Source organism: Diceros bicornis, chromosome 7 (genome assembly GCF_020826845.1).
Source record: "Diceros bicornis minor isolate mBicDic1 chromosome 7, mDicBic1.mat.cur, whole genome shotgun sequence".
In the NCBI taxonomy this organism is placed as follows: domain Eukaryota; kingdom Metazoa; phylum Chordata; class Mammalia; order Perissodactyla; family Rhinocerotidae; genus Diceros; species Diceros bicornis.
In genome coordinates this window covers 36,108,652-36,136,267 of record NC_080746.1, presented here as the reverse complement: position 1 = coordinate 36,136,267, position 27,616 = coordinate 36,108,652, and the positions used below count along the sequence as shown (strand labels likewise).

The 27,616-nt window shown below is 33.9% G+C and overlaps 1 long non-coding RNA gene across 3 annotated transcripts in view; it reads right to left on the bottom strand.

Moving 5' to 3' along the window:
- Positions 1–1,011: 1,011 nt before the first annotated feature.
- LOC131408512 (uncharacterized) overlaps positions 1,012–27,616 on the bottom strand; it is a 43,163-nt gene continuing 16,558 nt past the window's right edge. The window contains exons 3-4 of one of the 3 annotated variants that reach the window (XR_009220777.1): positions 14,228–14,281; positions 1,012–1,098 (exon numbers count right to left, since the gene is read on the bottom strand). This is a non-coding gene — a long non-coding RNA (uncharacterized LOC131408512). Of the gene's footprint in view, positions 1,099–4,803; positions 5,078–14,057; positions 14,282–27,616 lie in introns of those variants that run through there. The other 2 variants (XR_009220776.1, XR_009220775.1) reach the window with 2 other exon arrangements.

Below are 27,616 nucleotides of genomic sequence, written 5' to 3'. Positions count from 1 at the left end.
TTGATTTTCTCCTGCTATTCGGTCTCACGTCACTTTAATTTGTAGCCCAGCCAGGAAGGACCCAGAATGGTAGAGGATAGTCTTCCTCCCCTACACACTTATTCCCAATCATTGTCCTCACTTAACAGTAGACAGCCTTCAAGGCTGGGAATTTAATTTGTGTTGTAATTCAGTGACTTGCAGGATGAGATTTTGAGTTCGGATTTTGTCAATCTCAGCCCTGTGTCTACAGGAGATAAGAGTTTCTTTCAGGGCAGACATAGAGGCTTTCAGGTCCTTTATGTGATTCTTGAGCTGGGAACTTTAATCCCTGAGCTCATCCTTTTCTTTCTCCACTTTGTCCAATGACATTAGGAGCAACTGGCCAATCTCATTATGCTTACTAGTTTGACAAAAATATTTGAAAACATTGGTCACCAAAATCTTTGTTTCTTAAAAACGTTTGATTACAAGTATTCAATCGTGAAACTTTGCATATTTCTATTGTCATGTTATGCCATAAACTATCAATGGATGCTTTACAACTGGAAATAGAATCACTAGTGTCTTTAAATCTAATCAGATTAGAGACCCAATTCAAGAAACCCCAGAATTAATTCAGAAAATTCTCCCATGTGTGTAAACTAAAAGGGCAGGCCAGTCCTTTTCTACTCCCTACATCTTAGTGTTTCCACAGAGAGTCCACTCGTGGTACTTACTTTTCTTTGTTGTAAAAGTTTTACCAACAAGCCAAAATGCCTAGCAAATTAAGATTAATTTTCCCAAGTTAGCTTTTATTTTTTCTAATTTTTAAAAGTTGAAATATAGAATACATATAGAAAATTCTAAATCTAACAATTGTTTACCTCAATGACTTATCACAAAATAAATAATTCATGTTAAACCACAATTCAGGTTGTTAAAAAATAGAAAATTACCAATATCACAAAATCTCCATTGTTCTCTTTACTAACTTTTAATCCCTCCCTCCTCCCCAAAGATAACCATTATTCTGAGCTAATGGTTACTTTTTCATTAAAATTTTACTTATAAGAAATAGTACATAGAGATAGGGTGTACCTTGTACTCACTTTGTCCCAATGGTAACATCTTGAAGACCTATGGTTTAATATCACAAACAGGATATTAACGTTGATAAATGCATATGTAGTTAGATATTGCCAAATTTTCTTCCATAGGTGTTTTATGATTTTTCACTCTCACTTACACGGTATGAAAGTGCTTTTTTCCCCACTGTCTCACTAAAATAGTTTTATGTCAAGTGTTTGAATATTTCCAAAGAAAGAGTTCAGAAGTGGTACCTCGACATAATTTAATTCGCTTTTATTTTATTGTGAGTGATGTGGAGTGTACTTTTCATGTGTGTAACAGTCATTTGTACACTTTGATGTGAACTGTTGTTCATTTCTTTTGCCTTTTTTTACATCACTTCTGGAAATATATATATATTATTGTTATAATGTGTATAATTATATAAAATAATATATATTATATATATTAACAAACATAATATAATATGTATAATATATATTATATATGCATAATATTTTTGCACAAAAGTCTATGATTATTAAAGGAATATGCTTTATGGTTATATTTAATTTATATTTATTAATATAATTTGTGATTAATAACCTATATATGTAGTTAACAAAGGGTCTTGAGATTAATATAATTTGTGATTAATAACCTATATATGTAGTTAACAAAGGGTCTTGAGTAGAATGGACCTTATTCATTTTTTTTTATACTTTGGCTCAAATATCTAGAACACAGACAATTTTCCATATACATATTAATGATATCCAATGGCTTATCAAAAGTAAATCTTTTGACACTCAATCTCCACATGGATTCACTTCTTTAAAAGTAAAATTATACATGTGATCAATAATACCAGGACTGTCATCATTTAGTCCTTCTCATTTTTGTCCCTTTCTGTTCTCATGATTCCAGATAAATCAACCCACCAAAATTACGATGTATTGATACGTGGGTATGGCAAAATTACACTGTAATTTAAATTGCATGAGATTAGATGGTAGGTCTTGTATATAGTTCCATTAATGCTCAAAACCACTGATGGAATATCAGGATGTTATTAAAAGCTACAAATGTGCAGGGCCAGAAAATATAGAACTCCATGACTCTAAAAAAAATGATATTAAAATACAGCTGCTTGTGGAAATACTGTATAAGCTTATGCAAGACAGAGTTGAAAAGTAGCTGTAATGATACCATTCCAAAAACACTTTAGGGACATGTGAGGAAGCATTACACCAATTACTTTAACATTTTGTTATGGTCAAAATCTTGGCAACTTTCTTAAGTGTTTAACTACAGAAATATTTAGAAAAACATTCCTTGATATAAGCTTGTGTAGACTGCCTCAAATAACAAATATATAGGCCTCATTAATGTATTTGAAATCATTAGAGCTTCTACTGCCTCTGAATCTCACAAAGATATTTTTCTTGAATATGAGAGAAGTTAGAGTTTAAAAGTCAATTTTTAGAAGAGCGGATGAAGGAAATGGACAGTTCGTATTTAGTATTGTATTTATTTTCAGTATTTTTCTTCTACTCAAGGATAAATATTTTATACTGTTCAGACACATGTTAAAATGTTTTCTTTACAGAATCTGAAGGATATCTGACACAACTTTTAAATGGCCAATACTAAAGCAGAAGTCTTTTATTTTTTAAGGAATATTGAATCCAACATACACCCAATTTTAGCAGTCAAGAAGAAATGTTCCATTAGATTTTAACCAATTTTGAAAAGAATAGGTGTGATGATTATTCAGATTCTTTCAGAAAGCGTCACGCAACTGATTGGTCTGTGAAAAATTTTCCCAACACTTGACGTTTTCAGCAATGTTTCCTTCTTCAACGATTGCTTTTCTCTATTCTATATAATTATGTGATTGAATTACATTGATGTCTAGCTTGGAGTTCTGACGTTATTACAAAACTGCTCTTTTATTACATATAGATAGTTGCTAATGATAAAGTGTATAACTTCTGTGTTTGCAAAGAAAGATGGAAAAAATTTAAGTGATCTAGTAAATGTGGAGTTAACTAGAATTTGAGTAGGAAAAAATATTTTTGTTCTTAAATTACTTATGCAGAAGAAATGGTCATTACCTACACACTAATGTTAACATTTTACACGTAGTATTTCTTAAAAGTGTTCCTAGATTCTACTTAATTGCCTATTTCAATATTCTTTGTTATTAAAGTACATTCATTCAATGAATGTTCTAGAGCTGAACATAAACGTTTGTTTGCTTATTTATGTATCTCACCTTCTATTACTTAATAGTCTCTCCAGTCTCTTTTTTAACATCTCTATTCCCTTATCTCTATTTGATTTATGTAGCCAACACATTATTCTGCCATTTGTAAAAGATAACTTGCCAAAAATAATTTACCAATTTTCACTCTTCTACGCATTTTTCATAGTAGGAAAACATGTCACTGTTCAATGCATAGTCTCTCTCTAAATTCTCTTGATATGTTTAGAGAAAAGCATTCAGATTTGGATCTAAAATATGTCATCAATATTTCCTGCTGTGGATGGATGAAAGCATGAGAGAGGTTGTCAGTTTTCTATTACATATTGGGAAAGACATCCTAGACAGGTCAACACATCATGCTTTATATCTAATACCTTAAGTCTCATACTTCAGCAAAAAAAATCATAAAGTTGATTAACATCTTCAATTCGCTTTACATCAACCTAAAAATAAAAAAGACACTCTTTCAAGCCAAATTTTCCAAATTACCCTCTGTGAGAAGTTAGCTGACATTTTTTCAGCTCTTTGATGATTATAAATACTCAACTTGACAGTGCTATGTAACTCTCCTCCCGCAGTGCTTTTCTCCAATTTACCTTGTTTTGTTCTCTCTAAATGCTATTAAGGCTAATTTAAAATAGAAGAGAGTAACTTTTTATGTTACAAATAATAATGCCATAAATCCTGTGGATCATCTGATTTTACCTCTGGTGCTATCATAAATCAGATAAATAATAAATATGCATCTAGGCATACCCTTTTCTGTATAAATTGAAGCTTAGCGTAACTTGGTAGGGTGTTTGGAATATATGATGGAAACTATAGTCCTCTAGGATACTAGTTCACTGACTTAATCTAAGAATTTAAAAATGGATTATTTCAGGAACTTAGATGTTGTCTCTACGGTTGGATTAAGAAGAGTTAAGTATATTGGTAAAGCAAAAACGATAAGTAGTTGACTTCATCTGCATAAATGTATGTTTCTCTGCTTTCCAGAGAGAAACACACAGGTTGCTAAGGGAAAAGAAGAATTTGGGAACTAAATTAACCCAGATAGTTTCCTCCATTGATTATATTCAGGATTTAGTTACCTGTCTCTCTCACTTTTCAAGTTTAAATTAAGCAAGTGGAATATGTAATTTCTAGATTTGGACAGAATGGCTTACTCATCTTTGAGATTTCTGTTAAAATATTTTACTCACATTCATCAAGACATGGAATATTTTCCTGCACATTTTACTTCTGACAGACTATAGATTCATAAACACCAACGTAGATCTCTGAACATCAACAGGACAAGTTTAAGGTAAAATTTTGAAGTCTTAAATCATTAATTGTTGATTCTTACATTTTTTATTCCTTTATCAATTTAGTCGATCTCTTTCCCCCATATTTTTTCTTGACACATTTTTTAATCATTAACATTATTATAAATAAAATGGTGAGCATCTGATATCTTAGACAAATGATACATTTGGAAGGAAACATTTGAGTTTTAAGTTTTCAATATATAAGCTCATAAGAAAAGGCTATATGACCCACATAAATGCAATTTTAAAAAAAGGAGGACTTTCAACGGTCTAAGGAACCTTTCTGTTGTCCAAAATCCTATGTTACGCATGACACTGGCACTGCAGTAACCTTTTATTACCTCTTAGGATGAAAAGGGAATGGGTAATATTGGATGAAAGGAGGCACTCACTTATGTCTTCTAAACTATCCCTTCTTCTTTGACTCAGGCAATGACTCAAATGATACAGATTTATTTTCTAGGGACTACTAAGCAAAGAGAAAGAGATCATAAAATTCTTGACATTCTACACTGGATATTCCAAACCCAATCTTCACACTCCTTTCGTTCCTTTTCCCTGCTATTAACTTCTACATATTTATTTACTTTCATGCAAGGTTAGATTCAATGATCTAGCATCTGTTGTTATTCTGATGTCAACTCTAATATAGCATGCTATACAAGTAGACATTTTGTTCAATAATTCTTTGTAATAAATATAGTCTGAAGAGTAAACTAGCACGAGGAACAGGGCAATCAAGATTTGGGATGGGGGACAGGACATTGTAGGAAGGATTTTCAATATATGTATGTGTGTGTGCATAAGAATGAGAAAGAGAGAGAAATGTTGTTATAAAATTGGTAATGACAAATGTTAGAGAAAGAAACAAGATTTATTAAGCACTGATTACGTGCTAAGGACCATGACAAGTATTTTACATATATTTAGTTCTGGTAGCAATTATATTAAATAATCATTGATATTATCTTCATTTTACATGGAAATCAAGGTATAATTAGTAAATAATTTATCTGAATGTATGTAGTTAGTAAAAGGAAAGGAATATTGAAACCCAGGTTTAACTCCTAATACCTGACCAAAGTCACCAGGCTGAGTTGGAAGCCTTTCTTGGAATATCCATAATGACTCCTGGTTTCCTTTTTGAGATACCTATATAGTAATTGTCCTTTAATTCTTCTGTCTCACTACATGAACTCAGATATGATTAATAGAGAAATTTTATTATATCTGTATCTTAAAACATAAGAATGCCTATTAATAATAAGTATTCAATGCAAGTTTTTTAATGGATACATGGATAAAAAGACACTTTGTGTTTATTGACTTTATAGGTATGAATAAACGTGATTTAAAATAGATTGTATGTTCAAATTACTGAAATTTAAGCAGAGAATTTAACTTTTAGAGAATTACATTTTTAAGTTATATATAGTACTATATGCATACTTGTTTTGCTTATTCTACTTTCTGTATAACTCCTTGTACATTCCCTCTCCCATATTTCACGTACTTCAATAATAGAAAGGGGTGTCCGGCCCCATGGCTTAGCGGTGAAGTGTGCGTGCTCCGCTACTGATGGCCCGGGTTTGGATCCCGGGTGTGCACCGACCCACCACTTATCTGGCCATGTTGAGGCAGTGTCCCACACACAGCAACTAGCAGGATGTGCAACTATAACATACAACTATCTATTTTGGGGAGAAAAAGGGGAAAAAAAAGGAGAAGGATTGGCAATAGATGTTAGCTCAGGGCTGGTCTTCCTTAGCAAAAAGAGGAGGATTGGCATGGATGTTAGCTCAGGGCTGATCTTCCTCACACAAAAAACAGAATAATAGAAAGAATGGAAATTATCCAGTAAATGTGTTCACATTTTACTTATAAAAGCAAACTCAAAAATGTGAAATAAATTTAAAGTTCTTATAGTAAACTCATATAATCATGCTATCTTTTATGTCAAGTATGATTTTCACTTGGTTATTGGATGACATTCACATAGGTCTAAAATGTGGATTGATAGCTATAAAGACAGTTGCTGAAGAAGTTATTCTCTCTAACACAATTCTTAACTTTCAGACTTGATAAAAGAGTAATAAAAAGTAGTTGTCAATTTTCATGTATCAGTAATTTATATATGCAATATGTTAGAGATAAAACTTTCTGGTAGCAAAGAGATTCAGAACAGGCCTCCACAAGATGTGCCAGCTTGCCATGTGGAATATTTTGAGCTAAAGGCAATTGAGACCCTGCAAACTCAAGAGAAACTTTTACCTCTCCCTTTAAGAATTTAAATTGGGGGCCTTGCCCATAATAAGATTTAGTATGATAAATAAATTTTTATGACACATCTGTGTGGAAGGGCAAACCTCTAATTAGTGAACATCTGCTATTCTTATCATCCTTTGAATTACCCTCCTCCCCTTTGAAGGCCTATACCCCTATCCCATTCCTTAGTTCAAGATGGCATGAAAAACTTATTTTACCTTTCTGTCTCTGAACCTTTCATGCATGTGAAGTTTTTGACCCTCTCATGTATGTGGGGTTCCTGTAAATACAAAATTAAATTTGATTTTCTCCTGTTAATCTGGCTCATGTCAATTTAATTCTTAGACCAGCCAGAAGAACCCAGAAGGGTAGAGGACAATTTTTTCCTTCCCAACAGTTGGTGTAGCCAGCAGGATAAACTCCCCTGGTTGGACTCTGCTCCCTCTGAGGCTATCGCAGCTGAGAGAATCTGGGACGTCTAATAAGTGCCAGCAGAAGATAAGAGTTCTTGTACCATCACTCTCCTAGATCTCTGCCTACTGCAGGGTCTATTGGCAGTGAGAATGGTAAGGGTCGTATTTTTAACTTTCCTAAATTTAGACTAGCAGGAAAAATATTTGTGAAATTAGTTTCTTGGGCAAAAGTGACTCTGGTAAAGATTTTGGATGAGTGGTACTCTTGTCTTCTGTTGATTTGGTTCCTCCCAGAGATGATCAATGTTTTCTTTTGTTTCCACAAGCTGGAGGATGCATATGCATCTGGTGGTCAGCTGAATAGGCTATATATCTGAGCTTAGGGAATCTAAACACCCTATTCTGTTCAAAAGGTAGAGAAACATGTGATTCCCTGTGTTTTGGAAGGGCTATTTGAAAACAGGGCCCCTCATAGTTACTGCCTTTACTTTCTTAGGCTAACTCTGGGAGTAAACTTTTTGGATCTTGGGAGGGCTGTATCCTTTGCACTATCCTTTGGGGATTCCTTTTGCATCCATGGTTAAGCCATTAAAAGGCTTATTGGTTTGAGTTGCTATTAAGGTCCTGCTCATCAACGGCCAGATGATGGATCCTTTGAGTAGGAAAAACTTCTAAATTTAAAAAAAAAAAATTAGAGAGCTCTCATATTGGTATAATAGCTAGCCATTGAGACTCCCCTAACAAGATAGAACAGAAATTAGAATAAAAATCAAAGTCTACTCAGACCCTTTCATATTTGCCTTCAGACATTTGCAGATTTTTTTTAAAAAAATTAGGACGTTGGAAGTACAACTGTCTGGCAGTTAAGAAGAAAAAGGAGAAAAAAATATATATAACAGCTAGACTTAGGGACTCCCTAACAAGATAAAAGAACAGAAAATTAGACTTCAAACAAAAATCCAATGTAAAGTCCTCTTCTTAAGATCTGGTCCTGTCTGCCTGTTTTAACTTTCTTTTTCTCCTACAAAATTTACAGAGAGTACACCAGCCTAATCTCTAAGAGTATATAGGTAGACAGTATACTGGCTGAAGGCCAGTAAATAAATTTACTAAGACAGACAGTAGGGCTTGCTCTGCTGGACTCTATAATCAGGCTCTGCCAGCTTTAGGCCTTCCTATGCAATGTCTATTGCAGATATACCCTAGATGATCACCCAGAGAATTTGTGTCCCTGGAACAACAGTAGATCTTTTGAATTATAAAGCCTTTTTTGCCTCCATTTTCAGAAGATCCTACCAATGTAGAAAGAATTAGAAAGATCAGTGGCCATTCTGTAGTGCCCAGTAAAGAGAGGAAAATAAAATTTCGTATCGACTCTTTCTTTCCAAATCCAGACCCATTGGTTATTGACCCTTTCTCTCCAAGAGATAGCTATTGCCTTCTTGCTTGTCTCATTTTGTGTCCTAAGGGCTTGGCTTGGCTTTCTGCCTGCCTCAGACATGCAAGCTGTCGGTTCTTTCTTTTGGTTATCTTTGGGAGTGACTCTGAATTTTGGGAAGGTAGCAACCTTTAAGGATGCCTCTTGGGTCCATGGAATTGTTAAATACTGCCAGAAATGTTTACTATTTCTCCTGGCTGAAAATTGGCAAGATATTTAGAAGGAGTTTTTTTAGTAGCTCTATGGCCAGAGTGGAAGGTGATATTCAGAGCCTGATAGGAATTTTTTATAGGCCTTCTTCCATAAGTTAAAATAAAACTATGCACCCAGAGGAAAAAAAAAAAAAAATTAGGGATAATGTAGTTGTACGGGTAGATTAATCTATGATATCATTTAAGTTACAACCCAATTTCTGAAGAATTGAGAGCAACTGTCCTTATCTTACAAATCTTTGCAAAACTGGAAATGCGGTTCTAGAAGTGGTTCAAATTCCACCCATTCCCTATCATCAATCCCGGAAACTTCTCCTATTTAACTCAAGAGACTTGTAACCTCTCCAGGAACTCTTGTCTAGACCTCTTAGTCCTCCTTCAGAGACAAAAAAAAAAAGAAAAAAGAGACAAATGACTATAAAAGCATCCTTGCCTGTAATCTAGCATCTTAAGTGTCTTCTCCACAAAGATTAGTAGAAACAATGTTTAGGCATCTAAGCAGATAACCTTAATTTATTCCATCCATCAGAAACACAGTTTGAATCCAACTGTTCTTTTATAAACAAGCGAGTTGTGCATTATCATACCCATTTCACGGCTAAAATTTTAAAATAAAAACTATTCAAGGTCTCTGCTTGCATGTATCTATGTATCTATGTATTTCTTTGGATGTATGTTATATATATTTGTGATATTTTTCTACCTCTGGATTATACAAGCTAAATTAATTTCTAAAAGAGTTCTATTTAAGTGTCCTAAAGTAAGTGCTTCTATAAATTATTTCTAAATGTAATTGAAACCAACTCTAACGTTTTTCACATTAATATGATGTAAAATGATATTTGGTAAATAAAAGCTTGTTTAAATTTGTTAGTTTAATTAATAGGCATGTGTTCAAAGTTATCAGCATTGGATATAATGCAGACATGCAACTAATAACCTGAGTTATTTATCAAATAAGTTCATCTTATCTATGTTAGAAAATTTGTCAGCAATAAAAAAAATAACTTAAGGTAACAGCTAACTGCTTTAATCTCTCATGAAATTTTCATAAATATCTAAGTATAATTGCTAAGAACAAATGAATTATATAGATGTTAATGAAATAAGATTTTTTAGGTACAATAATTATGTTTTGTGCTATGTATACTTAAAAATAGATTCCCCAAATCTTTTTGGTAACTTGAAACTTTATAGCTTTGCTAAATTAAATTAAATGATGGTAAATTCATGAAACATTTAGATCATTTCCAGATAAGATAAAATAGTAAAATATTAATTACTGAAGAGAGGTTTATCTACTTTTCATTTCGTATTGCAGAGAAACTAGATAAATTTGGGTCTGTTAATAAACATGTCCTGTACCACATTGAAAGACTGCACTATAAAGAAACATATGTTTCTAGAAATCATAAAAGGTACTAACAAATTCACTAATCTAAAGAATACGAGTGTAACATACAGTTTACAGTTGCTTACTTGTTTAAATTATGATTTTTTACTGGAAATTAAGTTTCTGGGGTTAAAAATTCTAATTAATATATTTAAATAAAACTACTAAAATAAGTAAAACATCTTAGTATAAAATATGTGCTTTCAGTGGAAAAAAAAAAGAAAAAGTGAGGGAAAGCATAGGATAAAATTTGAATGTGAAAAAAATAAATTATAGAAAGTTTATGGAAAAGGAACCCTGAAAAATGAGTTTTATGCATAGTCAAGCTGGCTACGATTGGAATGAATTTAATTAAGTAAATGAGTTATAACATGAAAAGTAAGTGGTGCAAATTAGAATTTGGTTTTCTCCCTGTTAAAAGGACAAGGTTTTCTTGGACTTGTAAGTTTGCTCTTGATAAAACGATTATGAAATGTTTTTCTTTACTTTTGAGTCATCTGCCTAAAAAACAGGGATTTTATGTTTTATCAAAATAATTTCCTATGCTGTTTTATCAGCTCTTTGATTACAAGAGCAAAGTTTTTATATATCTATATATCAAGTTATTATCTTAAAATTTTGTATGTCATAAAAATAACCAAGCTTCTTTGTCAATTGCATTATAATGTTAGCTCTTTTGTCATTTATAGTCAGTTATTGTTTTACTCTGATGTTTTTAAAAAATGCTTCATCTTCAAGAAGATTCATGGAAAGGACTTTTTGACAATTATAGGTTTCTGATAACTTTCAGATCATTCCACTGAACTGGTTAAGAAATTAGAGAACTCTAATGGAAAAACTGATGACTTCGTAAAACCGCTAACAAAAGATCAAGATCAACAAGAATTAATTACATTGGACTGAGTGAACTGATAAACATTATTACAATTTTTATCACTTTTTGTCTGAAGTATTGCTATTTTTTTATCCTTTGTTTTCCAGATATAAGGAAATTTGTTTTCTCCTAAGCCGACTATGACTATAGCAATCGGTAAATTATACCTTTGGAAGTAGATTGAAATATTGTCTTTTTCTCCCTATCTGATTCCTCCTGAATTCAGAAATTTGGTGAGTATTCTTATTTTCATGGCAATATAGTTATTTGCATAATTCAATAAGAATCTGTTCTCCTTGTAGTAGGGCAAAATTGGAAACTGCTTATATTGCCAAACTTTGACTGAAATATCATATTTGACAGAGAATGTACATAAACTCAGATATGACCAGACAGCTTTAAGGGACCAGGATTGACTTTATGGAGCCGATACAGCCCCTGGGAGATATCAGCCTGGTACCTTGCTGATAGGGTTCCAAGCAGCCTTACTAGGTGAGAAAGGAAGGTCACTTGCTGGCAGGTACAGAAACCTCAAGATATTTTGGTAACCTCAAGAAGAGAGGAATTCACCCAAATCGGTTGGTATTGCAGGTGAGTCTGATAGCAAGTCTTTGGCCTGGTTTCCTGGCTTTGAGCGGCCTTTAATGTTCCATCTGGAGATTCCTTATGAAAAGTTCCAGCAAAGCAGATTTTAAAAAGCCTATATGATCAATTGCTATTCTTTCTGTATGTATGAAAATAATAGGCCAAGTTTCTTGAAACTAGACTCATTTTTTTTTTTGTGAGGAGGACTAGCCTTGAGCTAATATCTGATGCCAATCCTCCTCTTTTTTCTTGAGGAAGATTGGTCCTGAGCTAACATCGTGCCCATCCTCGACTTTATATGGAACGCCACCACAGCATGGCTTAACAAGCGGTGCGTCGGTGCATGCCTGGGATCCAAACCCGCGAACCCCAGGCCACCCACCGAAGCAGAGCGTGTGCACCTAACCGCTTGCGCCACCGGGCCGGGCCCTAAACTAGACTCATTTTACAAACAAATTAGTTTTACTTTGATTATTTTTGATACAAATGGGGGTGATTTTAGAGAGAAAAATTGTATTTCAATAGAAACCGTAATATACCCTTGTGGATATTAGATTCTAGTGCTGTTCATTGTCTTTTAAGGTTTTGTTTCCTACCTGTAAAATAGACTGATCCTGAATTCTTCTAGTTTCCTTCAATACCTGGTTATAACCCTCCAAATTAACATACGCAATTTACTCCCACTTTTTTCACTTGGAATCACTGAGAACTAAAACTGCCCTTTTTCCTGAAGCCCTGCAAACTGAAGCTGAACAACTGGATATAAATTCCAGAGAAATCACCACAATGGCTTTTGTATGGACGATCTTTATACCTGTTGCAGCCTGGGTCACTCAGAAAGATCATCAGAGACATTCAAACTGCAAACTAGCAAAATCTGTCAGATTGCTAGTGTCTGCCCTCATTCCATCTGAAAATGCTTCAAGCCTAACATCTAGAAACCTCTTCAACTGGTTGCCTTCAGAACTCAGAAACTGGGATACAGTCTGCTCCAATCATTAACCATTGTTTTTCTTTTGTTTCCATAGAAATGCCTCTTATTAAATACCTGATTGGTTGTACCTTAGGCCTAAGCTTTGGGAGCCCACCTTCATCCCCACCTCCTGAAATTAGATATAATTGTTTAAATGAATTGACCTAATCTCAGAACTAAGAAACTGGTTCAATGACACGGAGTAAGCTACCAGCCCAAGTTCTGGAATGTGAAACTTCTCATGAAGTGTCAAAGGCAGTACTGAAGTGGTTCAGAAAGGCCTCCCTATGATATGCTAATTTGGTGTGTGGAATATTATGAGCTAAAGCCAATCAAGACCTTATGGGCTCAAGAGAAATTTTTACATCTCCCTTAAAGAATTTAAACTTTTACTTCTCCCTTAAAGATTTAAATAAAAAGCGTTATTACCAGAAATAAATTTTTATGACATATCTGCATGGCAGGGCAAACCCGTAATTACTGAATATCTGCTGTTTTTGTCATCCTGTGAATTACCCTCTTCTCCTTTGAAGCCTGAGGCCCTTGTCTCACTTCTTGGCTCAAGATGGCATAAACACCTCATCTTACCTTTCTGTTTCTGAACCTCTCATTTATGTGTGGTGTCCGACTCATGTGTGTGGGGTTGCCATATGTACAAAATTAAATTTGATTTTATCTTTCCCATCTGTTTCATGTCAATTTAATTCTTAGAGCAGCCAGAAGAAACTAGAAGGGAAGACAAAAATTTCTTCCTCCCCCACAATAGCTACCTTAAAAGTTGAATTAGTAACAGATAGTACTGCACTAAGTTCTGAAATTTAGTATACCTCCTTAATCAGATACAAGTCCACCATACCAGGGGACGTTTTGAAATACACATTATTCAGATGAAGTTGGCCAATTTTCAGAAACTGTTCTATGAGTTCAATATTAGAGCCAGCCTTCTGTGTAACTTTCATTACAAAAGCAAGACACTGGGAAGTTATAAAATATAAAGCGTATTTTACCAAATGTTCATTAAATAGGCAAATATATATAAACACTCATGTTATATAAACAGAAACTCTCTAGAGAACAAAAGAGAAATAGTAAATTTCTAATGTCTTTTAATCGACTGTAAAAATATTCTACGCATGTCAGTTATGAACAGCATGAAGCTGACTAATTCCCATATGTTTATTTACAAATTTAATTTCATAATACCAATTAGGTATCATCAAATTCATTTGCACAAAGTTTCATGCAATTCTTAGGTAACAAAAATGTTTTTCAGACTTAATGCTTCATTAAACCACCTAAGGCATAAGGGGTAATCACTCTGCAATGCACTGCTTTTTATTCCATTATTGCCTAACAATTAGCCTATTCCTCCTGGCTAAAGCTGTCATTTATGCCACAAAATAGCAGTAGATTAATTATAGCCTTCAGAATTAATCACCATGAAAGTTATGGGTAATGTCACTCACCAGGTGCTCTCCCTTCTGATCCCTCTGTCACACTCTTTCCAACTATGACCAATGCTAAGTGAAAATTAAAAAAAAAAAAGTTTTTATTTTCGAAATATACCATTTGTCCTGTTTAATGAAACTCTTCAGTGAATTTTCTATTGTTTTTAAGATCAAATTTTCTATTTTTATCTTAACTTTCAAGAGCAGCAATACCCTCGTACCCAAATAATCTCTTACTATTTTCCTCAATTCTAACATAGCATACTTTCAAATTCCCATTCCTCTTGGCCATATCCACAAACATGTACTCTGCCATCACTGAGAAACCCAGGAGCTCCAAACACCTCTTTAGGGATTAAAAGCTTCCCTGGCTGTCTTTCATTGATGTTTATGTGAGGCCAAAACATGCATAAACATCAAAAATTTATGAAGCAATATGTTGTACTGGTTAAAAGTACATACTCTGAAGTCAGATCTTTATTTCAATATCTCCTGTCTATTTGTTAACTATGTAAATTTAGAAAAGTTACTTACTAATCATGCCTTAGTCTCCCTGTAAAATGGAGCTGTTATGTTTGCTTAATATAATTACTATGAGGAATAAATTGAGTGATATGTATAAAGCACTTGGCATGGTATTTGGCACAGAATCAGTGTTAAATAAATCTTAGTTAATTTGGAGAAGACAACTTAATACTCTATTTAAAGATGTTTATGATCTTAAAAAAAATATTTAAAGAACTTTATCAACATCCTTGGCTACCATTTGAGAGGCTGACAGAGAGTAACAATATTGTGATATCTTAAAAATTAACTTTTTTTAAACATTTTTTGCTATGAAGATAACTTTTTTATCATTGATTATTATAAGAAAATTTATATTTTTAAGTTCTTTAAAGTTGTGCATTTCATAGCAAGACGATTGGATAATCTTTAGTAAATACGCAAACTAGGGGAGGAAACTAAATGCATATAAGAAACAATAAAGAACGTAAATTTTGAAACAAAAATTTACATGCGCATACTCCAGATAGAATGGTTAAGGTCTAAGTGGATGTGGAAGCAATGGGTAACTAATAAAGACAAGATTTTAAACATAGCCCCGCATCATAAGCAGGATAAAAGTATAGATGCATACATAGATAAAAGTTATGGATATAGAGCTCTAATTATAACTTAGAAAATTCAAACTGATTCAAAATATCACAAGCTTATTGAAAATAACATATTATACAAAATTTAAGAAAAAGAAAAATGGATATGTTGGATTTCTCTACCCAGACCATCATTAAATTTAGTATAATATTAGCCATTTCCTGGCATCTTACTATGCATATGCAGGTAGAAAATAGGTAATGAGATATACATTGCATATGGAAATGAAACTTTACTAGAAATAATATTTTATTAAAAACAATTAAGTAAATCAGATTTATTTTTTTCTGCATTTAAAATAAGAAAAATTAACAATTAAGATTGAAGGAATTTCTAAACTTTAGATAAATAATTTTCCCCATGAAAGACAATTTCTGAAAAGATTATCGTAAGATTAAAAGAAGAAATTATGAAAAACATAGCTAAGAACACAATTCATTTAGTGTTTTTTTTTTAATTTTAGGTAACATTTATTGTTTTGATTATAATGGATTAGGATAGTTAATCTTCTAAATTTTTCCTCTTATCTTCACTCTTCCTAGCTATTGTTTTAATAGTCAAATTATTTCTCTCTCTCAGGTTTATACTTTACTTTCTGTTCTATATAACATAATTAATAGCATAGAATCTGGAGTCAGACTGCCCAGATCCAATTAGAAGTTTACCACTTATAACTATGCAAATGTCATTAAGTCTTTTAACTTTTCTTTAGTTTCTCCATCCATTGGATGGGAATAATAATAGTATATCTGCCTCACAAAGTAAGCCCTATGAAACAATTAATTAATGTTTTAATTATTATGTTCGTTATTCTGTAACCATAATTGATGAAATTGTTTAGCATTCATCCATTTAAATAAAATATCTGCTAATTGCTAGCCCTTGTATTGTGGCTTTGCTATTCTTATATTCTTTATTTTGATTCACATCTTAATTTTTTCAATAGTATCTCAAGTATCGTATATCTAAATTCTGCAGGTTTGAGAATTTCTGCCTATTATAGTTATACTTTAATAACATCTTAGCTGGATATAATGATCTTGGTATATCTTTTCTTCCACTCTGAACTCTATAGACATTATTTTCTGATATTTAATATTACTGTTGAAAGTTTGGGACTAGCTCACTTTTACCTTTTCTCGATGATTTCCTCAGTCTGTTTGGATTGCAGAAAAAGTATTTCCTTGCCTTAAAATTCAATAACTTAATTCAGATTTGTCTTAGTTTGGAACATTTTTGTAAATAAGAAAATTCCTGAAACTGTGCTTTCTGTATCTGCAAATCTAGTTTTCACTAGACAAAAGATCTGAACAGACAATTTTGGATAAAAAATACAAATGTTAAATAAACATAGAGATATAATACCAATAATCAGGGATGCGAATTAAAACAACATGAGCTTACCCAAATATTAAAATTGTTATAATGCTTGTTGGAGTTTTAAGAGATCAATTTAAACATACTTTCTGTCCTACCTGAAGTCTGAACAGAAAATCAAATGATAGATTTCAAGTATTCAGCTAAATGACTGCCAAAGGCTTAAATGAAAGGCAGGGCTTTGGTGTGCAGCCAAACGGATTCACTAACACACTATAAATTGGATAATCTTGCCCACTCAGTCACAGGCAGCACTGATCAAAGACAAGTCACACACAAAGGAGCACAGCCTGTTTCCCCACGTCTTTGATGTTGCTCTGAGAGCTCAGAATTCACCCTCTCTGCAGGCATGCAGATCTGTCAAGAAGAAAGATCACCTGAGCATGCTCGGTGCCTTCTCCAGCAGTCACAAATTCTCCAGTGAAGAGGATAGTTAATGTAACTGAAATACTTTCACATGGAAAAATGGAAGGTCTGAGAAAAGTGTATCTTCACTAAAAATGTCAAGTATCAGTGAGAGTATGGGGAACAAGGGGCTCTCAAAAACTATAAATGAGAGATCAACATATAAGCAATTTGGAATATTTAGTGACGGACATTTGCATACTTGAAGATCAGAATTTCTCTCTCTCTCTCACTTTCTCTCTCTCTATCTCTTTATTGTTGGAGGGGGTCATCAAAAGGACGTGACCACCTGTTAGATCACGGAGCTTTGGGTGGAAAAAATCGTTACTTATTGTAGGAGTCGTCATTTTAGTCTGCTTTCTCTTGCATGTGCTTATACTGTTGCTGCAGCATCTGCCTTTAATGCAGCCAGATAGCCACCAAACAAACCACTTCCATGCTAATAAAACCCCTTGCTGATCACTCAGGGCACATTGTGGACAAGGGGGGCATGTAAGACTGTAAGAGCCGGTCAAGAGAGGAGGAGTGTTGGAGGAGGTCATCAAGAGGTTGTGACTGCTGGTTGACCCATGAGCTGGACTGAACTGGACTGGCAATCAGAAGCTCCTTACCCCCTTCCTTGTCCTCGGAATGTACATTCCAACCACCATTCTTGTAGCTGAAACTGTTTCAAGAACGCAGCCTTGAGAGAGCAATGTGTTATTGAGACCATCTGGACGGTGTACCTGACTGAACCCCCTTAAGGACTCTATATAGACTTAAGATTCTGGCTGAAGGATGTGGAGATCTACGCATTTGTGGTCGCTCAAGACAAACCTCATAAGTAAGTTCCCTTTCTTATTAAACCTGACATCTGCCAATCTGGAGCAGTCTGCCTCTTTGTTCAGTGTCTCCTTGCCCTCTGTGTACAGGGGCCAGTTTTGAATTTCACTCTAGGAACTCCTGAGGTTGCAAACCAATATTTATATACATACATACGCACACATACATACATGTACATACATACGTATGCACGTATGTGTGTACGTATAGGCTACACTGCTCTGATAAAGTAACCTCAAAACAAGTGACTCAAATAAAATAGATATTTATTTCTCTTCCCCATTGTAGTCTGAAGTTAACCAGGAAATTTAGATGGATAGAGAGAACTACTCCATAAGATATTGTAGCATTTCAAGCTTTGACCTGGATTGCTTTCATTTTTCCTGTTTCTGATCCCGTTAGAGCACTGTCCAATAGAACTTTCTGAGATGATGGGAATGTTCTATATCTGCACCGTCCATTATGGTAGCCAATAGTCGCATGTGGCTACTGACATGTGAAATGTGGCTAAGGTAGCTGAAAAACTATAATCTTAATTTTATGTAATTTTAATTCAAATCACCATATGTAGTTAATGGCTAAATATATAGGTAGAGTGTTAAAGTCATCTTCTATAATGGAGCCAGTCACTTCTGCTTGGGCAACTCTGTTTACAGAAGGGGTAGAAAAGAGTAGAAAAGAGGATATGTAGGCCAATTAATTTCCTTTTAAACAAGATATTTGCACATGTTACACCAGCTCACATTCCATGCCCATACTAAGCCACAAAAGAGTTTGGAAAACCTATCTCTAGCTTTGGCAGCTATATATGTTGTTAAAATTGTATAATAATGGAAGATCATTCTGTTGTCCCAGTATTTGTCCTAGAAAAACGTTTGTACTTAAACACGAGGAGACACACCACTTGTTATTTAAGATTATTACATAAGTAACAAACCAGATAAAAATGTAGACAGAAAGATGATACACTAATTTCAGGGTATTGTTGGTTTTCAGGGATGAGGGAGATAAATGGGAGAGTAGATTCGATTATATCTGAAATATTTTATTTCTGAAAAAATCTACTGCTTGCACTTACTCACTAAATATGATTGAACAGATATTCACTTACATTGTTATTTCTCATTCAAACTCTCCAAAAATTACAGTTAAGGAATACAAAAGAAGAAAACAACAAGGGCAGTAGTAGAGAGGAGATCAACAAAATTTTTGAAGATGGAAAGCAGCTGAAAAATTGTAACTGACTAAGCAAAGATGAGATAGTTGAAATATAAGTGACTATATGAGTGACGACAAAATGAACCAAGCCTAGATATACTGGAGAATGTTTCTAAAACTTACTACTTCATGTATCAAGGGAAGAAAACAAAATAAATACACTATCATTTCACCATAACATCTATTTAAAACTCATCATATGAGAAAGATATTATATCAGTTTTCCACTTAAAATATTTCAAATTTATTTATTATTTGAGTGATTCATCCCCCATATTTACTGCAAGAATTGGGTGAAAAGGATTATTTCTAGCACAATTCATATTTGTATATTCCTCCAAGTATCACAAATTTATGACGTTACACAGATTCAACTGGATCCACTTAGCTGTCATTATTATTTTCTTCTGGATGCTCAAATTGTCACTATATCAGCTCTCTGTACATGATGACCATGGTGTTGTTTTTAACTATATCCCACTACCCTTTGGTGAATCCTTGATTTCTGACAATAGCGAGATATCCCAAGATTATCTTGAATTCTCCTATACTAAATAAAGAACCAAGCAGCCATGGATCCTTTTAGTAGAAAGCAGTTTTCCACATCATATCTGGATATTGTTGGAGCAGAGTATACTGCTTCTCATTTCTACTGAATCTGTGGATGATGACACCAGGAAAGAAGCTAATTAAATCATAGAGCAAAAGTCATCTCAAAAAATAATATAAGAAGATAAGAAAAAGGCATGTGTTCAAGCAGATTGTTCCAATCCACATAAAATTATCGTTACCTGGGTTTCATGAGATCTTAATATATTTTAACCTATTTTCTCTAACGCTGATATACTATGCTAAATGCTGTTCTAACAAAATGTGAATTAAAGTTACCTTTTCCTCTAAATTTAGCAATCTCCATAACTTTATTACTTTCTGACTCGTGTAATAAGCACCCTGAAAATGGTTCTGAAATATTCAAGGCCTCATGATCCTGTGTGTCATTATCACATGATCACTTACTAATTGAGGGAGAAAAAGAAAGAAAGCCTCTCTCTAAGAGAACAATAAATAATACACAAGCATAAAAAGACATAGCATCTCAGATAATCTCTATACTATTAGTTGACAATGACAATGAGGTAGTCCAGAGACACACTCGGCTGCTGGTATTTATTTGAAATTGTCCTTTAGCTTCCCATGGGGGAAATTCTTTATCCTTCATCACAAATATCTTAATATGAGACAATCTCTAAAGACCTCTAAATAAATAGAGATAGATATTTAACAATCACAAATCATATAGACCCAGAATATTAAAAGCTAGTTAACAATGGCATAGCACAACTAAATTAATATCAAGAACATTTAAACACAAAACATAAATTTTTAAAAATCACATTGCATATTGTTTCCAGAAGAATTATTTCAACATGCAAACACATAGATAATAATAATTTCATAAAAATGTCATTCTCACTGAAATCTTAGTATATATCAGTTTCTTTAGTAATTTCCAGACCCTTTTGGTACATCATGAGATGATTTTATTATCATATAAAAAAATATGGAAAATTCGAAATTTTTGGTGCAAATATCATTTGGTTTTAAAGTATCTTACACCTGCACCACCACTTTTGCCTTTTATAAGTAATGCCATTTTGTTGTAGCTTTCTTGGTAATAGGGTGGAAGAATTTTCTCGATTATCAGATAGTCTTTTACTGCATGTTAAATAACTTCTCAAAATTTATATTAGAATATAGAAGACAATGTAGCAATGGTTTCAAACTTCTGAAGGAAAATTAATTCCTGCTAAGAAGTAACTATTCAGCCAACCCATTAATCAACTATAAGAATAGAATAAATGTATTTTCAAGCTTGCTAGGTCTCAAAGTATTTATGTTTCATTCTTTCCTTATCATGCTGCTAATAAAGAGTATATCAACAAATTTGTGGCAGAAAACCAAGAAAAAGAATATCTGGTATTCAGAAAATAGGTGTCATAGAACAGAAGCGAGGCAAAGGAAATTCTGAAGACAATGATGAAGAAAAGCCTCATGAGGACAGATGATTCCAGGAGAGATTTCTCCAATGGGGAAAAGAGCACTGATGAGTTGTCTGATGTAACCGACAGTATAGAAAAGTAATTCTCAGTTTTATGGGAGAGCTTGGGGAATAATTAATGTAAGTAGATAGAAGATTATGTCACAAATGTGGGATTATTAACTTCAGGGAAGCTAAAATTATGTACGAAAAGAATAAATAATTTTAGTATACTTAGACTCAAGTGAAAATTACAGTCTCAAGATAACGTAAACACTGAATATCAGACTAAACAAAAAATGTTATACAGCTAATTGGGAAACATATGTCTGTCTGTTGTGGAACGAGGAGAGGAAAATGTAGCATAAGGAAGCAGAATCATTATTAGACAATGTCTAAAATTAGATGGAGTAGGGGTAGAGGAAAAATAACAATAGGTTGTATATAAATGTTAAGTCCTCCTTAGAAAATGTCTAATATTATCAAGATATATTAAAAACATGTTATTTAGAAATGTGGAGAAAATATCATCATAAGCATATAAAAAAATTTAAAATGATTTCATTTTGGGAAGAGGAACTATAGAGAGAGGTGTGTTAGTAAACTCTGATTTTTTTGTTGTTAGGAGTTTATAGCAGTATTTATCATCAAACAAGGAGCAGATTCCTTGGATAAAAATAAATATCAGAGTTAAATAAGAGCTTACACAAATATGATAAATTATGAATATAAGTTAAATTTGGGTGGTATTTGCATAGATGGCTATTAAAACGCAACTTGTATTTTTTTCTAAGTATTTTATAATTACCTAGAAATTCATATAAGTGTATAGAATATGTCAGATGGCTGGGCAGATTCACTGTATAGAAATTGTTGACAAAAAGACAACCTAACAATTGGTAGAAGATATTTGCAAATCATATATCTGATAAGGAGTTAATATCCAAAATATATAAAGAACTCATACATCTCAATAACAAAAAAACTAACAGCCCAATTAAAAAAATGGGCAAAGGGGCTGGCCAGGTGGCGCAAGCGGTTAAGTGCGCGCGCTCCGCTGCAGCCGCCCAGGGTTCTCCGGTTCGGGTCTCGGGTGTGCAGCGACGCGCTGCTTGGCAACCCATGCTGTGGCGGCGTCCCACATAAAGTGGAGGAAGATGGGCACGGATGTTGGCCCAGGGCCAATCTTCTTCAGCAGAAAAACAGGAGGATTGGCAGATGTTAGCATAGGGCTGATCTCCTCACAAAAAAAAAAAAAAAAAATGGGCAAAGGATCTGAACAGACATTTTTCCAAATAAGATATACAGATGGCCAACGAGCACATGAAAAGATGTTCAACATCACTAATTATTAGGGAAACACAAATCAAAACTACAATGAGCTATCACTTCACATTCTTCAGAATGGCTATAATTAACAAGAAATACCAAGTGTTGGAGAGGATGTGGAAAAAAGGGAACCCTCATCCACTGCTGGTGGGAATGTAAACTAGTACAGACACTATGGAAAACAGTATGGAGATTCCTTAACAAATTAAGAAGAGAACTACCATATGATCCAGCTATTCCACTTCCAGCTTATCCAAAGAATGTGAAAAAACTAACTTGAAAAGATATTTGCACCCCTATGTTCATTGCAGCATTATTGACAATACCCAAGACGTGGAAGCAACCCAAGTGCCCATCAACAGATGAATGGATAAAGAAGACATGGTATATATATATATACACACACACAATGGAATACTACTGAGTCATAAAAAAAGATGAAATCATATGCCATTTGCAACAACATGGGTGGACCTTCAGGGTATTATGCTAAGCAAAATAAGTCAGATAGAGAAAGCCAAATACTGTACGATTTCATTCATGTGGAAGATAAAAAACAACAATAACAGCAAACACACAGATAAATATAGAGATTAGATTGGTGGTTACCAGAGGGGAATGGAGGAGGGAGAAGGGCAAAAGGAGGAAAGGGGCACATGCGTACAGTGACGGATGGTAATTAGTTTTGGGTGGTAAACCTGAGATAATCTACATGGAAATTGAAATGATGTATACCTGAAACTTAAGGTTATAAATCAATGTTACCACAATAAAATAAACAAATGAATAAATAAAGTCACTTTAATTGAAAAAAAGAGAAATTGTTGAGACAGTTTGATCTCACTGCATTTTAGAGGAAAACTTACATGACAAATCTGTGCATTTGTTTTTGAGTATGCAAACTTTAAAAAATTATAGCTATGAAATTTATACTCTTTCTTCTGAAACAAAGAACCCCAGCTTCGTGTTAAGAAATATTAAATTCCTGAATTACAACACTTGAGTAAATTATATGATATCTGAAAGTATATTTTCATATCAAATTATTATACAAATTTTTGGATTCATTTATATCAAATCATTATTTATTACCTGAAAGGGGTAGAAATCTAGAACAACTTTTTAATGAGAGAAAATATAACATTCACAAATGTTTGTTTTTTTTGTGAGGAAGATGAGCCCTGAGCTAACATCTGTGCTAATCCTCCTCTTTTTGCTGAGGAAGACCGGCTCTAAGCTAATATCTATTGCCAATCCTCCTCCTTTTTTTCTTCCCCGAAGCGCCAACATATAGTTGTATGTCATAGCTGCACATCCTTCTAGTTGCTGTATGTGGAACGTGGCCTCAGCATGGCCGGACAAGCAGTAGGTTGGTGCGCACGGGGACCGAACCAGGGCCGTCAGTAGCGGAGCTCGCGCACTTAACCCCTAAGCCACCTGGCCGCCCCCACAAATGTGCTTTAAATAGATACCATATTACTTTTCCATAATCTATGAATCAGAGCTGGAGACTTGTCACTTAGAACTATTAGAGCAAGGAATACTTATTACAAATTTCAATAGTCAACACTTTGCATTTACTTTTTTCATTTGATACATATTTATTAAAAACTTAATACAAAGATGAAAAAAACAGCACTTTTGCCCTAGGAGTTTATGGTCCAAAGAGAGAGAGACAATCCATAGGCAATGATGGAATATGATTATTGCTATAAATTATCTGGGGTCAGAATGGAATGGAAGCATATAGAGAGAGCTACCAATCTGGCATCAAGAGTTCAGGGAGGTTTCAAAAAGTGTTTGATCTTACTGGAATTCTAAAGAGTGGATAGATGTTAACTTGAAAAAGATCACAAAGAGTCTTCTGTCTTTGCTACAAGTTATTCTTCATTTTTTTTTTCAAATTTCTACCATTTCCACAACCACTAATTCTTAATGTTTTTGGATCTTTCAAGTATTTTTAATTAAATGCATTTTAAAATTTATTTTGGAGGCCTATCTGCACTTTGTTATCTTAATTGGCATAGAACATTGGCTCATCAGTTTCCTAATCAGATTGGCCCAGTGATTTTACTTTATAATTATATAATAGCCAGAGATGAGTAGATAATTATAATTAATCATTAATATTGAAATAAGGAAGCCAAAATACAGGTACTCAATTAACTAGCATAATATGTTTATAAAATAGTCTTCATAGAAAGGTAACTTTTTTTAAGGCCTTACAGCTCAGGAATATATATAAGTATGATATCTTAATGCTTTTCAAATACTTATTGTTTTCCCTACCATAGACCTAATTTTAGAGAATAGAATATATGTGTGTGTGTGTATACATATTCCCCAAATAAATATATTTGCATATATACGTCTTCAAACATCCCCTGTAAATTTGCTAGAATCTGCAGGTGCACATATATACAGAGTAGATTATAAGATAGTAGAGATCTTGTTTACTAGCGTGTTCTCAGTGTCCAGCACACTTCCTAGTATCTTAGCATTTCTTAGTATTTGATTTTTGCTTGGATGAATAAATATAAAAAAACATCCTTTCAAATTCAATTAGCTACCTTAATTATTCATGATCTAAGGAGTAGATTGAAAGTTTCCTCCATACAAAAACATTCATCATTATGTCTGATTTTTAACTTGATGTTAAAATGGAGCTCTTTTAGTCTCATTTTCAAGTGAGTATCTGAGATTCGTGTATATATATATTTATATTTTATATTTTAATTTTTATATATTTATATATACATGTATATAAAATTCCAAAGTGAGTTTTCCATGTTTAACTGATGACCTAACTCCAGCCTCAAAAAACTATCATTAGAGAGGCAGAGCAATGGAGAAGTTGAAGAATAGAGGAACATTCTTAAAGTACAATGCTTCCGCCCACCTTCCATCATGGGAAAATATAAGCTTTGCTTTTCATCTAACTTTCCGAGTTATGGGATTAAGGAAACTACTCTGATAGCTTAACATTTGTAACCTACAGTTTCTGGAACTCAAAAGATTGTTGTGTGACTCATGTTTAAGAAATATAGATAGGGAGTTATTGATTAACGTGCTTTCTGATGCCCTGTTAAGAAAAGTTTGATGCCACATGGGGTTTAGCTTACGTTCCCAATGTTGTTTTAATAAAAGATGCCATGGAACAAGTGTGGGTCATATATGAAAGAACTGAGTTTCGGTCATCTTGAATCATGTCTACTGGGCTAATTGGCCAGGCAGGGGGGGCCCCAAGAGTGAAACACTGCATTCTCCCAGGCTGAACAAGAGACCTTAAGGGATCAGCTGGAGGAGAGACATCAGCAGCTGCAAAGGAATTACAGCTGAGAGAACCCAGAGGAGTGAAATTTGCATATCCTACCTTTGTAGCACAAGCTAAAGTGACAAGTTTTTGGTCAGTGTCCCATTTTCAGTGATGGTTAGTGATCTTAATTTTTGAAATCAAATACAAGTAGTAGAATGATTTAATTTCCCTATTCAATCATTAGTGATTAATAGCCCACACCCTTTTACATTGATACTGGTACAAAAATATTGCTTCCTACACGTTTTGATGTGAGAAATAATCAGTCTGAACTGATATTATCTGTAGTTTACACAAATCTATATTATGCCACATTATAGCATTGCTTAAAATTCTTCGGTCCTCCCCTTATCAACACAGAATAAAATCCAATTCCTTACAAAGGCTTGTATGATCTGACTCCTGCCTTTTCCTCCAATGCTTTCTCATTCTCTTTTATCACCTTGACTTTTTTAGTGCCTCCCAAAACCCAAACTCTTCTATGCCTTATTTCATTTTTATATTTTGCTGTCTTTATAATACTAACCTAATACCATCTTCAAAACTTACAATGAGACCTCCTTCAGTTTTTCAACTTAAATTCCACTGAGACTTTTTCTAACCACAAAATAAAAAGATATTTCAGTTCTCCTCCAGTTAATGAGTTTCCTCACTTTCCATGTTTTTTTCTTAACAGCACTTATCCCACTTTATGATTTTTACTTTGTTTTTCTGCTTGGTTTTTCTTTCTGTTTTCCCCATTAGAATATAAACTTGGTGAGGGCACAAATTCTGACTATATTGTTCACCATTTCTTCCCTAGCACATAGCACTGAGCAGTCACTTAATAAATGTTTTTTGAATTAATGGAGGTGAAGACTGAAGGAAGGAAGAAAGAAAAGGAGGGAAGAAGGGAGAGAGAGAGATAGAGAAAAAGGAAGAGAAGAAGGAAGGAAGGAAGGAAGGAAGGAAGGAAGGAAGGAAGGAAGGAAGGAAGGAAGGAAGGAGAGAGAAAGAAGGAGGAAGGAAGGAACGAAGGAAGGAAGGGAGGGAGGGTCTGGCAGCTTAGAAAGCTCTGCAATACCTTGGTGATACTGCCAAAGTAGAAACTATTAGGAAATAATAAAAAACCAAAAGTCAGTAAAATTGTAAAAGCTATGGTATGAAATTCATCATTTCCAATGTCAGAATAATTTTTCCCAATCCCTATAACTTTCCATACTATTTCTGTGAAAAGGAATTTGGAATAGAATTATTTAAGAATAAGAATTAAGGCTGGCCCGGTAGCTTAGCTGTTAAGTGCGCATGCTCTGCTACTGGTGGCCCTGGTTCGGATCCCGGGCGCGCACCGATGCACCACTTCTCCAGCCATGCTGAGGCCGTGTCCCACATACAGCAACTAGAAGGATGTGCAACTATGACACACAACTATCTACTGGGGCTTTGGGGGAAAAAAATGAGGAGGATTGGCAATATATGTTAGCTCAGAGCTGGTCTTCCTCAGAAAAAGAGGAGGATTAGCATGGATGTTAGCTCAGGGCTGATCTTCCTCACACAGCAAATAAATAAATAAATAAGAATTAATTACATTTTATACATGGAGAACATAAGATTGAGTGGTCTAGAACTCTATTTTTTCTCAGACAGTGTGTTTATATAAATACCTTACATTATCTCTTCTCTGATTATATTCCAGACATTAAAAAATCTTATACTAAATATTTTCATTCTCAATATTTTTAACTACCTTTTAAACTTTAAACTTCTG